General features: G+C 38.2%; 1 protein-coding gene across 2 annotated transcripts in view; it reads right to left on the minus strand.

Moving 5' to 3' along the window:
- The window catches only part of KHDRBS2 (KH RNA binding domain containing, signal transduction associated 2), a 348,366-nt gene that overhangs the window by 173,226 nt on the left and 160,282 nt on the right, over window positions 1–14,858 (minus strand). The window lies entirely within an intron of this gene.

Raw genomic sequence — 14,858 nt, forward strand, 5'->3', positions numbered from 1 at the left:
AATCTACTGATTTAGCATCTACAGAGAACATGACAAAAGGGCATAATATAAGTCGACTTTAAACCCTTTGAGAAATAAAAGCCTACTACAAGCCACTTGAAGATTTAAAAATCATTTTTGAGTGTTTGAATGATAAAACCAGCATAATTATCATCTACAACAGATTTTAGTCAGCACAGTGAAAAAATGCTAAATACTCCAGCACTGAGTACTGAAATATTACTTCCATAAGGCAAAAGCTGAATTAATCTGTTTGAATCTGGGCTGTTCACAAAATATGAAATAAAGATCCAGTTAACCATTCTGGAGCATTTTAACAAATTCTGTAGCTCATTAAAGTATTCCATTTATTTAAAGAATATCTGTAGATTGTGCATTTCAGTATTGCTAAAGGAAACACAATGTTCTAGTTTTTCTACCTGAGACATGAGGTTTGAGTTTCAGTCCCATTTCTGACACACAGTACCTATGCAATCTTGTGTACACTGGCTAAGAGGGTGATTTACCTCACCTAGGTTTATCTTGACAGTCTTTTGGTCCCAGTTTTCCATCTATAAAATGAGCCTAATAATCCTATTTTATGTCAGAGCAATGATCTGAAACTTCAACCCACTTTTTCGCATAAGACTTTGAGATTCTGAATGTAAACTGTAATGTACATTCATAGTAGTTACCCACACATAAAAAGCAAAGATATAAAATAGTGATCATGTCAATGCTGTTGTCTCTGACAACAAAACACAGTAATTATACAAGACAGTGATAAGAAATGCTGAAGACGCGTTCAGTTCAAAGCTCAGTCTTCAAAAATATTTTTAGAAATGTAAATTTGCGTAAAGCATGTATGCATATCCTAATTTTATAGATAGAAAACATAATCACAGAAAACAAGTATAGTAATTTGCTTAAAAATGGTCAAGAAGTTATAGCTTCTTAGTATATACTAAAATAATTCTATTTCAGCATTAAGATTTCTAAGATAAAAAAACTGTAACAATATATGACAGTTGTTACTTAATTATGCATTAATTTAATTTATTTGGGTGTTACCTAATTTACACCATTGCTTCACATGAAAAATACTTGCATGGTGCTATGCTTCAAAAAATATTCTACTGTAGCATAGTTGTTTTGTCTACAGTAGAAGATCCAGCCCAAAGGACTTTGAGTTTTCACTGAATACAAAACAGTTAGATCCTTTAGCTCCAGAACCCTAGATCTGGCCCCATAAGTGTAAATTTTGCATGATAACTTAGGATAAAATCATAACTCAGTAAATGTAATCCATAATTTTATTTTAAATGTTGAAAATACAAATAACTGTTTTAAGTTTAAAAGTGATAAACAGTACAGATAGTATAAGAATTTTTTCTTACTACAGTTCAAATATCTTTGACATTACAGCTTTACCACTGAAATCTCATTGGAACATCCGCAAGAACCGGAGCATAATATAACTGTCTATCATGAGACGTTACAATGCCTTTTGCCTATTTGATTGCAACTTCTGTAATAATTTGACATGAAGTCTTTCAACAGAATTGTTTTTAAGTTTTTACGTTTATAAAGCAATATCCTGGTAAATGCTCAAAGGTTCTTTCATATCACTTTTTTAGGTCTCATAAAAGCAACACCAGAAAATTCCCCAAATTTTCTTCTAGGAGTAAGCTACCAACAAATTTCATAAAAAATATAAATTATATCTTTTTTTTTCATATGTAGAAAAAGGCAAAAATAATATTTGCCTCATTATTTTGATAAGGATTTTTGCAGCTGACATCATTAACATGATTTTATAACATAGACCTGTCTCACAGCAAATTATGTATATGCTTGTATGGTAATAATAATGGTAATGACATTTTTCTTATCTCAATAACCTCAGAAATTCTTAAAACACATCATTTTATAACCTTTTTCCTAGGTTCTATACATGTTTTCTGTTACTGCTCAGCAATCATTTCTGTAGGTGTTAGCAACAGCAGGCGAGGACAGCAAGATCCTCAGCACTTCTTTCTGAAGATATCTAATGACGGTTTTTAAATGGCATACTTGGAGTTAAAGACTGAATTTTCACATGGTACTTCTTCCTACAAGGGTGATATGTCAGAAAATGCTTCTTTTATTGCAACTCTGTGTGTGTCATTAAGAGGGAAGAAGCTATTAAATCACTTCCGGAAAAATACTGAAGAGTAAGAACTCATAGACCATGTAAGCACTGTTCCAAGCTTTGCTTCCCCAAACCAGGGAATACGACTAAGTATTTTAGGACTGAGCATAGCCTTACATTGAATCATTCATCAAGTAAAAGGCATCTAACAACCAAAACAACAGACATAACTCACACTGTTGAGTAGACACTTGCCTGATATGGAAAGTTATATCTACTGGCAGGTAATACAGATTTCTAAGTGTACCACAGCTAAACAGACTCTCCTATCACAGGAGCACATGAAGTTGGATGACGCCTTTGTAGGTCTTCAATTAGCAAGTATCACAACCCAACCACACAGCAAAATGGTCAGTCCACACTACTTATATCTATCTTTACAGCACTACATATTATCTAGCACCTCAGAGGATTTTGCTTCCTGTTAGCTGTAGGCTGGCTGCACGAACCGAGTTTCCACTAGAAGTCAGAGAGCTTACCTGGAGCCCACCTTTGGTTTACCTTCATACAGAAGAGGAATCCAATTCACACACTGTGATATCTACACGGTGTAACTATCCCCACCAGTAAGTGGGGATGATCAGGTTGTTCTTCTCTAAACTGCACCTCATACTAATGAATGAACACCCAAGATGATACTGGTAAGAACTAAGATTAGGAGAACTCCTAGCTAAACAGAAAAGTTCTCTGTTATGCAATGCAAAAGTGAATGAGATTATCATAAAGCCCAGCCAAGACAGACAAAGAATACTTTTACTAAGTCTGCCCAGTCATTTACAAACTATGAAAACTTGCATATGCTGGTTTCAAAATATTAGATGAAAAATGGTGAATTTTCCACCAGTAATTGCAGAAGAGGGTCGGAAAGCTTTGTCTTTGTTCAAAATCTCTTGAAGACACAGGAGGTAAGATTTCCCTTCCCAATTACAGAATCTGTCCATTCTGAATATTTCACACTGCACGATGTAAAGAGGTAACTATATATCTACTTGAATATGCACACAGGCATCTGCAAACTCTGAACTGAACAAAATACCTCCCAGAACCTTAAAGCATATCTCCAGTTTGGAGTTTGCAATCCTATCAGGTGGGATGCCTGGAGAGCCTGTGGTTGCCATGACTTCGTGGGATGTAAAATGATACTGTAAAGTGACTGTTCACAAGTGACTGGGTGCAAAGGCACAGGTTGAACACCACACTCCTGCTCACTTTGCAAAGCTATTTTCTATAGAAAGGAACCCAGTTCTAAATTAACTCACATTTTCACAGAAGGATTCAAGTGCTATATTCAGAGCTATTCATTCTAAGCTTCAGCTTCAGCCTGCATGTGATCTTCATCACGAGGACACAAACGATAGCAGTAAAAGAGATGTGTGAAGCTGCACAAAAGGGAAAATCTACAATATGTTTACAGTGATGGGTGCAGCTATGTGTGTTTTTTACAGGAACTAAGGTCTCCAGATGTAAACAAGCTCAAAATGAATTTGCATGCAAGGTCTGTCAGCACAGCTTCTTAGCTAGGGGAGAACTTGACACCAGAGAAACAAAATGATTTCCAGACCAGGGTGTTACAAAGCAGCGATCAGCTGCTGAAACTGTCAGGTCTGGAAGGGACACCAACATGGTGGTAACAGGATACTCAACTGACCCATTTGGGTGCTCCCTTGCTGGACAGGGCAAGCACCCCCTTCTGCTTCTTTCACCCTCCTGACAGCAGAAGATGGCTCAGCTCATTCAGTCTGGTCAGAAAAGTTAGTTTGTCTTGTCCTGCTCCTGCGGCAGCAAACAAACACAGGACTTCCCAACATGATGCCTTAGACTGTACCAGTCTTGTTTCTTGTTTACTATGGGGTGGTGATATTTAACTCCACTTTGGTTCAGCACAGCACCCTCCAGTGACCAATTACCACCTAGTCCTGATCTTCACCTATGTGCCAACTCCCTTCGTCTCTCCAAATTAATGGCGTTATATTCCATGTCCAAAACCAGTTCCTCTCACACTTTGTGCTTCAGACTTCCTTTGTTCTCTTCTATTGTCTCACAGTGTGTCTGTCACGTGCTGTAGCCCACCTCCCCTTAGCCTGAGGCATGGCTCCATAACTCACTCCCTCATAAAAGCTAACATATTTTGAAACAACTGCTGTGTTTTATAAGTTCATGTTGACCCAAGCAGGGAGAATGAATTATAAAACTCCATAGCAGAAATTAGGGGAGTACTGACCTCTGCAAAAGTGAAGTGTATGAGTGGTAATCAACATAAAGGCCAAGAAAAATGATGAATTATCTCTTGATGAGAAAGCAGCCTTACAATTTTTAAAATAATGTGTCCTGAACCTGACAGAGAACTGACTGGACTAGAACCCAGACTGATATAGTTAAATAAAGCTTCTGGAAGGAATTTGAAAGAACAACTTGAACTCACATAGCAAACAAAATTATGCAATCCAGACTGATGAAAAAAAAAGTGTTCTGATAAAGTCAAAATGCCAGAATATCCAAGAGTATTAGAAGAAAAACCTGAAGTAGGAATTGTGTAGATCGCAGAGATAAATTTCATAAACACAACACATGGAACTTACATTGTACCAAATACAGTGATGAAAAGAAACAATGGGTATTTGCAGAACAATAAGAGAATTGCAGTGGATTTCATATCTGACAAGAATTTAGAAATAAAAGCGTAGTGCAAAGTGCAGACAAAGATGATAGTCACAGCAGTATTGTTAAAGAAGCATTATTCATAAGATCAATGGACAATGCAACAGAAGAAAATTAATGAGCATGCAGTTTCACAAATGCAAACCAATTAATTTTTAATATGCACATAAATGGAAAAGCCATGATGTCTGCATCGCTGATATTAGTAGAAGTAATAAGTGAACTCTACAGAAACAAGTAAATCAGAATAGATACAATTTCTCAGTGGTGCCTGAGTTAAAAAGTGCTTTTTTTTTTTTTTTCAGAATTAAAAAGCACTCAGATCCTAGGTCCTGATAATGTTCACTGAAGAAACAGAGAAGTAAACTGAGGAACAGTCTGAGAATAGAAGTGAATCTGAGAATAGGGAGAGGCCTAAACAGAGTATAAAGTGAAGCTAAGAGCTTACCCATCCCTTGACTCTTATTTTTAGAGGAGTTATTCTCACTCCAGGAAGAAGAATAAAGATGATGGATATGGTCATACATGAGTAGAGCTCACATAGCAGAGCTAAGAGAGTGGGTGTACTCCAGTTACATCACAGCACCTGCAGTCAGCCACACACCTCCGATAATTGAATGGTTACATATAAAAGAAGATTGCTTACAACAGAGGAAAATTTAGAAGATACATATGACAACAATTATTTTTCTATTCTTGATGCATCATTAAAACTCTAACAGTTACTTTGGTGAAATGGAGCAGAGATTTGTGTACATTCAGTACTGCCTTTGGCAAATGGGCTCTTTAATTCAGGAGTGCTTTATTTCTCAAGACATTTCATAATGAAATACAACATCCTAATGGCAAAGAGGTAGATAGTTGACAAGGAAGACAAAGACAAATCAGTAGAAAAATGTGAACATGCCCATTGTATCACTACTGAAAAAGCTTGAACACCTGGGGTGAATGAACAAAAATTATAAATTCTGTGCAAAGGAAATGAAAGTTTAGGAGAAAGGCTAACACGTTAAAGTGATATGTGCCAAAACTGAGGCTACAGCCAGTGACTACTGTGACCAACAAGACATGATATATCTATAAATTACATGTCAGAAAGCTGCTAGTAGAGAGGGAGATCACAAACCCACAGATGTACCTATGCTGAAACAAAATATATAAGAATCACCTGGTCTTTAGACAATAGCTGCTAGAATTAAATTAGATCAAGATGTTCAATGAACACAACCAATGAATTTGAATAAAAAGTTTGAAAAGACCATGCAGGAAATTGAAGACCCTCAAGAAATGCACAATTGCTATATCTAAAGATGCTTCCTACAAAGATTTACGTTCATCTTAATAGTTATGATCACAACCAGGGGCCTGCTACATTCAGGGTGGATTCAGCTTCAGGAAAAAGACTTGGTCTTAATTAATGAGAGTACAAAATGTCATGTTTTTACTTATGCGAGGCTAATTACCAATTTGTTACATCCAAGCTACAAAGTAGGCTGTCTGAACTCCTACCAACCCATAACATTCTTACTGTGGGCAAATAAATACCTTTTATTTTGTCTTAATATATTTGTAAAAGTCTAATCAAAGAATTATTAGTACTCTAGTCCCATACTAATGCTTGCAGCTGAAATTACATGGAGGTAAAATTACATATACACAAACTTTCTGGTGCCTAACACATTCTCTGGTGTTATGCACACCTTCCACTACTCCTGAAGGTCCTCAGGTTCAGCTAGGTGTGGAGGTTGGGGGGCAAAACCGTGAGTTGGCAGCATCTCAAGTCCTTTGCTGCAAGATGCGTATCGCTGATGGTGATAATTTCTTCCTTCTCTCTTCAGAAAGCACTGGGGGTAATTTTATGATCTGTGAACATGCTAAATAAATTGCTCTTTCTCCATTGTTCTGCAACTCCGTTTTCTGTCCAAATTCACTATATATGGTTAGTTTTATATATGTCGTACATTTTTTTTCTTTGATCTCTTTTTTACTTATAAAATGATTTTATCCAGCTTCCAAGATCGTGTTTTTGTTTTTTTTTTTCCTGCTACAAATGTCTGATTTTCAACCTACATACACACCTGGAAGTGGCCCACTGGTTTCAGATGCACTCACCAGTTCAAGGAAGCAAACTTAAGTGCTACATTATGCATGACTATCTGAGGGTTTAAAATATCATTTGGGCTCTACTACAGAGTGAGTTGTGACTGCTAGACCTACTGCTGGTGACTGAGGTTCAGCACAAAATGACCAACATTAATGAGCACAGACTGTGTTCCCAAGCTCTACCATCACTTAAGGAAGGAGTCTCACTATGATACAGGATTTTGTTCAACTACATCAGGCTGGTGATAGCCACGTGCCAAATGAACATGTTCAAAAAGATAAGTACAGTTATTTAATAATTAAAACAAAACAAAACAACAACAACAACAAAAAGGACTAGAGATATGTTGCAAAGGCAGATGCCATTGTAAGGACTTTAAAAGCTTATTGTATTTGTCAAAAATAAAGTAATGAGCCTGTGGCACAAAAGAAAAAGATCCTTTGAGTAAAGCAGGCATAATTTGTTTACACTGGTTGAAGAAAACATATTTTCTTTTCCTTTGCTAACATTCTCACTTTCCTGAAATCATTTTATTACTTCTATTACATCTTTCTAGCTCTATTTATTTTATTGTGTATTATGACAAGTTATCTTGTTTTTTAAAAAAAATAATTCCATTTTTAGAGACAGAGAAAGTGAATAGTCACCTTAAAGTAATACAAATGTTACAGACACAAGAAAGTTCTGATGTTTTAGGTAATTCAACAAGCTAGTTTATGATAAATTATCGTCTTCTTGACATCTTGAAAAGCAGGTTACCTGCATTTATGTTAAGAATTCAGAAGGTTTTATATATCCACAACAATAGTAGAGTTTTAAAATATCTACAATTCTTATTTTCCAGGAAACATTTATCCTGATCTCTGTGAAGCAGTGCTCTTAAAGACTGTGTTCTCAAAAGCTGTGTCTAAACAAAATATATTGCCATTTCACATATTCAAACAGAATAATTTTAATTAAATATATATATCCTTTTTTTTTTTTTTAATCTTTTCTGTTACTTATCATAATTTCTATTGGTCCTATCAGAATGCATTTTTTTTTCTTAAAGGAATATATAGACAAAATATTTATATCTTTACATTTGCAAAAAGCATTCTGTCTTTAATTAAGGGACCTATGTGAAAAGAAATGTTTTGAAGTTCTCAAAGTTTTCAGTTAAGTCTCTTGCAACACATTATATTATATTACCAAACTGAAATACAACTCTGGCTGTATAGTAATCAAATGCTTTATAAACAGCTTCTTTTTGGTCATATGAAGGAAATAGTAGAAAGTGTATTCCTGTCGTATAGAAAGTTCTGCTGGGAAAAATCTACGCCTAATCTATTTTATGTAAAACCAGAATTAAAAACTTTTACTGTATTTCCAAGGGGCTAATCAGCAGAGAGCTACTGTGTGCTCTTAGCTATGACTGTGAGGGAAACTTAAATTTCTCTTGGAGAATTCATTTGTTCATATATTTCAAATCAATAGATGATGAAAGAATTAATTACACACCTAAAGGTAAACTACCTGCTTAACCACATATCTGATGAAGGATGCTTCCTGAAATATAGGATAACAGAATAAATCCACTGAAGTACAAAGGCATTACTTTGGTGATATTGTCAGTGCCTATATAAATAGATATTCCAAGCCTTTCCTGATCTAACTGCATAACCTACCCATTTAGCTTACAGCTACAAAAGAATTTAAAAGCCCAGGATTTAGGCATGATTTTGATCCTAAACCTCAGATTGTGGCCATCTGAATTCCTCTTCAGTTGCTTCCTAGCCCTGAGATCTATAGATGCCAGTGTTGTCAACAGCAATATTCCTCAGATACAGAAGTATCTAACCAGCAGTGCCTCATTAGGGTGAAAGAAATCTCATACTTATTTCATGCTTAAGCTTCTTTGGGATTCATAAACCAGTGAGGGGCTGAATGAGATGGATGCCCTGAATACACTCCAACTGAATAAAGTAGTGGTGCTGCTGCCCTTTACGTTAATGAGAGAGCAGTTGGAGTGCTCATCAAGTTACGCAGTATGAAAGTTAGGAGATAGGTGTTCATTTTAGGGAAGTTGTTAGATGAGTCCCACAAGAACCATTCTGGGACATGTTCTGTTAAACTATTCATAAGTAATCTAGAAAATGAGTTGAACAGTAATAAAAATTCTCCAGTGCTAAAAAACAGCTCTAACTGTGCACTCTATAAAAGACTTTAGATATGTTATTTCTCGAGAAAGATCTTGGAGACATTACAGACTGTTTTCCAGAAAGAATTGGTTCAATGTCAAATAGCAATTAAAGAGACATCCTCTACTAGGTAGTTTAAGAAAGGAAAAGAAATGAAACAGCAAACAGGATTATGACACTGTTACTCTGTCTCATTTGGAAATATGGATGCATCTAGCTGGGTGTAATGTGTTGTACACTTGAAGAATAAAATCACTTGCAACTCTAAGCTGTTTTATCCTACAATCTTTGTAATTGCTTGCTGATGTATTATGTGTATCTTTTTTATTAAAGAACACCTATAGCATAGATGTACATACTTAAGGCAGTGTCAAATATGGAACTAATTTCTAATAATGTTTCTCACTATGCTGCACATTTTGTTTAAAAGATGCTAATTAGTATTCAAATGAGCTCAATGTAGCATTACAAGTGCTTCATCTAGAAAGCAATGCAACACTTCAGCCACTCTGATTGCTCATTATAATCATAGCTGAGAGATTGCAGAGGAGAGCTATTTACAGCTACTTCCAGTTGCAGATTCAGGGATCACAATCGTTGCAAGGCATGCAGAGAAGTGACTGCTACCTTTGGTCCCTCATGTCTTGCTGTCCTCACCTGAAGCTAGACTTCTTGAATGACAGTGTCGTTCAGTCTCTGGCCAATCCTTTGAAGCTCAGCTGGGAAGCTTGCACAAGAACTGATCATCCTTGCTACCTGTTCAAAGCTTTTTCTAGTGAGTTCCCACTGTTGAGCAAGCTTACAGGTTAACACTTTGTACCGTGAATATAACAGTACTGTGATGCAGGGAAGATCCTTCCCTAAACACTTGGAAAGATGGAGTCCCTGTTTTTTACTGTGTACATAGAAACTTTGTGGCTTTTGTGTGTATGTGTGTGTGTGTGTGTGTGTGGTGGGTGCAGCATAAACCTTCTGATATGTATGGTGCTTTTGTTGACATACAGTATTTATGTAGGGGTGGAAGGCACAAGGGAAGGGACCTCTCCCTGGTTGCAATAGTAGCCTAGGTAGGGGAACAGGTTCTCAGCTGTTTCAAAGCCTGGCTGATAAACTGTATTAGAAAGTTTATTTTCTTGCAACTTGGCTGATTGCCAATAATTATTTATGAACATCTGCCCCTTGATAAACCACAATTTTGGAAATAGAAAGTAGGAAAAGGATTTGAGGATCCTACCACCGCGTATAGAAATAGACAAGTATTTTCTATACTTCTTGATTATCATGCAATGATGCTGAAAGCACATTGGTGCTGCGTACTCACATTGGTGGAGGGAAACAGAACCTTGTCGAATGAAGAAGGAAATGGAAGTTCATAAACAATGGACAAATATTGTGGCAACAAGTCAGAATGAAATGTTTCAATATCTGAAATTACTCCAAAACTTACTAACTTCTGAAAAAGTACTTCAAATAACAGATAAATCAAACGCCTGAACTGTCAACCAGTGCCTCAAACACTTTTCACAAGCATATCCTTTTTATGATCTGCAGTTTTAATGTCATGCAAATAAGACATTTCATCTCACATGTCATAGTTACACATGACTTTGCAGGTTTCACTTGCTTTTTCTTTCCTTGGGTGCATAATGACAAAGAACACAAACACCAATTTCAATGGTAAAATTAGTTTTTTCTCTACTATCCCCAAAATCTAACTATTCACATTACATTAATTTAGACAGATAAATTTTAGTCACAGCACAAGTTCTTGGATGATTTCTCACAAAAGTGTCACAAGTAGTTAACAGATGAGTCTGTTATAGCAATATTATGTATATCATGATTTTATGTCTGACAGTTACTGAATGCAAATAAAATTGCTTGCAAATAGATTCTTGGTCATCTCAGCTATGATGGTGATTCTGCTCTGTAAAGATGGAAGAACACATTTTCTAATCTTCTCATAATGGAAAATCGTAAGGATATTAGTCCAATATAAGCTGTAAATGAGTCTGACTAAAAACCCTGAATTGTTTAATGAGTAGTGATTATAGCAATTCTAATACTAATTCACTAGAAGGCTCATTTTCATGAAAAGTGCAGAGTACTCAGATGATGGAAAATTCAGGTAACATCCAACTCCTTGACTATGCAGTTTGAACCTGACCTGAACTCTGAACCACAAGAGATTGACTTGAGAATGTAACACACTGGTTACTCTGTAACCAGTAAAGAAGTCAGAATTACTTCTGACAAATTTGTTATTTTAAGATAACTTGTCCAAGGGACAAGATGATGGTAATGTTAGGGTGGGGTCACAGTCTGTGACTGCAACAGGAACTCCAGTATTCTTCACTGCAAATTTTTAGAATTCATTATTTACCTAATGTATTATTTTATGTGGCAAGATTTGGGTAGTAGGGTGGGTAGGGAGGGCTGCGGCGGTGGCCTCTGTGAGCAGAGCCCAGCAGCTGCCCCATGTCAGATCAGAGCCAGCTCCAGATGGCTCCAAAGGGACCCGCTGCTGTCCAGAGCTGAGCCAATAAGTGATGTTGTTTGTGCCTCTGGGAGAGCAGATTGAAGAAAGGGAAAGAAACCTGCTGCACAACAGCAGCTGGGAGAATGAGGAGTGAGAACCAGCCCTGCAGACCCCAAGGTCAGTGCAGCAGGAGGACAGGAGGTGCTCCAGGAACGCAGCAGAAGTTCCCCTGTGGCCTGTGGAGAGGCCCCTGGTGGAGCAGGCTGTCCCCCTGCAGCCCATGGGTCCCACATGGAGCAGATCTCCACACTGCAGCCTGTGGAGGAGCCCTCGGTGGAGCAGGTGAATGTGGCCTGGTGGAGGCTGCAGCCCATGGAGAGCCCCCGCAGGAGCAGGCCCTGGGCCGGAGCTGCAGCCCGTGGAGAGGAGCCCACATGGGAGCAGGGGGTCTGGGGGGAGCTGCCATCCACATGTGGGGGACCCGTGCTGGAGCAGTTTGCTCCTGGGGGATGGACCCCGCGGTACGGAGCCATGTGGGAGCAGTTCTTGAAGAGCTGCTGCCTGTGGGCAGCCCCTGCAGGCTCAGTTCGGGAAGGACGGCATCCCGTGGGAGGGACCGCACATGGAGCAGGGGCAGGGAGTGACCGTAAAGGAGTGGTGGAGGTGAGGCATCAGGGACACATAAGAAGCCCCATTCCCCATTCCCCAGTGCCACTTGGGAAGAGGAGGTAGAAGAGGGTGGATGGGGAAGAAGGTGTTTTCAGTTTGCTTTTAGTTTCTCACTGCTGTAGTCTGCTGGCAACAGGCAGCAAATTACATTAATCTCCCTATGCTGAGCCTGTTTTGCCTATGACTAACTGGTGAGTGATCTCCTTGTCCTTACCTCAAACCATGAGCTTTTTCTCATTGCATTTTCTCTCTTTGTACTTCTAAGCAGAGTGACTGACAGAGCAGCATTGTGATGCTGAGCTGCCCATTGGTGCACAACCAACAAGGTTAAGATCAAGGCTGTTGCATCCTCACTGGAAGGCAAAGTGACCCCTTTGGCAAGGTACTCAAAAAAAAAAAAAAAAAAAGCAGTATCTTGACTTTCATCATTCCTTTCACAGACTGTCCCAGTAATGAGAGGAGACTGTACTGAGCAGAAAGTCCTGAGTGACAGCCTGCAAAAGCTGTACTAAAAGCTGTGTGAGCTGAATTTCCTTTGGAGAAATGCCATTTCACAGCTATTCATTTGTTCTGTTCAGGGTACATTCATGATACTGGCTGCAAATACTATCTGCTATCAGTTTTTGGACTGAAAGGCAGAGAAAGGAATAGAAAGTACCCTGGTGGGTGACAAAGGCTTTCCTCTGGGAAGTCCAACATTGTGTTATGTTATTCCTTAGGTCTCCAAAGGAAAACATCAAATGTGCATACACTTGAGAGGAGTTTACCCATGACTGAGGGGGTCACTGATACTGAACTGGCCTGGCCAAAATGCCAGTGATTAACTGCAGACATGGCATCTCTCCTTTAAACTCCCAGAGCACTGTTCCTGCTACCTTCTCAAAAGCACTCTTACTGGGTCCAAATCAGAATGGTTCACCATAAACACTTCAAACAAACATAAAATTGTAACAGTAACATAATTGTGAAATTCTGTTTAAAGCAGTTCACTCTACTCCAGAAAAGGTTAAGTACCAGCAATCTTCAAAGAGTCAGCTAATTTTATGGCACTAAAAATTAATATTCATTTTGTACTTAAGTTTTATCAGCCAGATCATCCCTGGCAATTTAAAGCACTCCTCCAAACCCCTTTATGCTCTCAGATTTATGCTATAAGACATAACGTTGTGCACAGGCTTTGAGTGTCACAAAACTTTCATTATAGGGTAGCCATATCTCAGATAATCATGAAATATGCAGATTACATTAATCAATTACAGTCAATTCTGCTTAATGTCACCATCAGTTTACCACAAAATTTCCTTCTATTAAAAGCATTTTCCCAGGATACACTGTAACCTGCCTCTGGCTGAAAATGAAGCACTGCATTTGTTTTCCAGTTCTTTAGTGCTTTAGCACCTGTGGTCTCCCTTGTTGCTCATTTTCAATACCAGTACAAATGAATGTAAAATAAAATTGAACAGCAGCCCTGTTTATGACAGACTTTCTCCATAGCTTTGAGACAAAAGATGAGATTGTTTTTATTGTTGTATGAGCATCCTCAAATGTTCTGACTGATATTAAATGCTGAAAAAGCCACATTTCTCTTCCCTTCTTCCTTTCTCTTCTAAATTGGAAAGCAGTTAAAATAAAATATAAATCCTAAATTGGGAATAAGTGCACCACAGGAGCTTTGGCTCCTAACAAATTTAGCTTCTTTTGCTACATTTTCCACCTGAATGGGCTTTTTTTTTTTTTTTTTTTTTTTTTTTTTTTTCATCAGAAGTGTGCAAAGAAAGATTGTCTCAAGTTCTCTGAGGATACAATTACACTTCACCAGACTGTGTTCAACCCCAAGCCTTTTTTTGACTTGCTGGACCTGATACAAAGGGACAAATCTGAAAAGATGGTTACAGGACAGCTGATTTCAACTCCCTGAATAAGATTCATTTAGCCTAACTTAGGCATTCGAAGGCTTGATTTTTAAGCCAAAACTAGCCATCTGGAGCTCTTGATGGGAAGAAACAGACACTTTCATGAGTGACTCGTCTCAAGCTGAGCTAGGTGTTTAAGCCGATTTGATCTGTGGAGGTGATTGATTGTTGATGAATGGGTATCCAGGTCACACATTAAGGAACCAAATATAGTTGAGATAAGATCTTGCTCTGGGAGTTTAGGTGAATAAGTCAGTTTAGGTATCTAAGTATCTTTTTGGATCTGCCAAAATGATATTAATAAAGAAGTAACCAAAATACAATTGACATCACTAATATATATAAAGGTCTGGTATTGGTTGGATTCTTTTATGAAAATTATCATAGAATCACAGACTGGTTGAGGTGGAAAGGATGGCCTCTGGAGGCCATCTGGTCTAACACCCTGCTCAAGCAGGGACACCCAGTGCCCAGGACGTGCTTTTGACCAGGTGGCTTTTGAATATCTCCATGGAGGAGACTCCACACACTCTCTGGGCAACCTGTGCCAGTGCTCAGTCGCCCACACAGTGAAGTGCTTCCTGGTGTTCAGACAGCACCTCCTGTGTTCCAGTTTGTGCCCACTGCCTCTTGTCCTGGCACTAGGCACCACTGAAAAGAGCCTGGCTCCACCACCTTTGCAGCC

The sequence above is a fragment of the Cygnus atratus genome, chromosome 3, assembly GCF_013377495.2.
Source record: "Cygnus atratus isolate AKBS03 ecotype Queensland, Australia chromosome 3, CAtr_DNAZoo_HiC_assembly, whole genome shotgun sequence".
Taxonomy (NCBI): domain Eukaryota; kingdom Metazoa; phylum Chordata; class Aves; order Anseriformes; family Anatidae; genus Cygnus; species Cygnus atratus.